The following is a 359-nucleotide window of genomic DNA, read 5'->3' on the forward strand; positions in this document are numbered from 1 at the left end:
CCTTCAGTTTTCCTCTCCTAATTCAGTGCCTAAGGGACCACGTCATCCCCAGCAGAAGATGGAAGACAGCCCCACGGCAGTCCCCTGTCCCAGACATGTTAGGGTATGGACAGGGTGAGGGTGGCTGGATGGAGAGAGACAGAGAGAGAGGTGCAGGAAGGTACACAACACCGCCGGAGCCAACAAGCCCAAGGTGCCACGCTAGCAACCCAGAGATCCGAGTAAATGCAAAGAATTGCAACACACAGAACTGAGAGAAAAGATTTATTTAAGAAAAGTTCACCCCCTGGCCGAGCTTGGTGGCTCAGCCTGTAATCCCAGCGCTTTGGGAGGCTGAGGTGAGTGGATTGCCTGAGCCC

Source organism: Carlito syrichta, unplaced genomic scaffold (genome assembly GCF_000164805.1).
Source record: "Carlito syrichta isolate Samal-C Ts95f unplaced genomic scaffold, Tarsius_syrichta-2.0.1 Scaffold302603, whole genome shotgun sequence".
In the NCBI taxonomy this organism is placed as follows: Eukaryota; Metazoa; Chordata; class Mammalia; order Primates; family Tarsiidae; genus Carlito; species Carlito syrichta.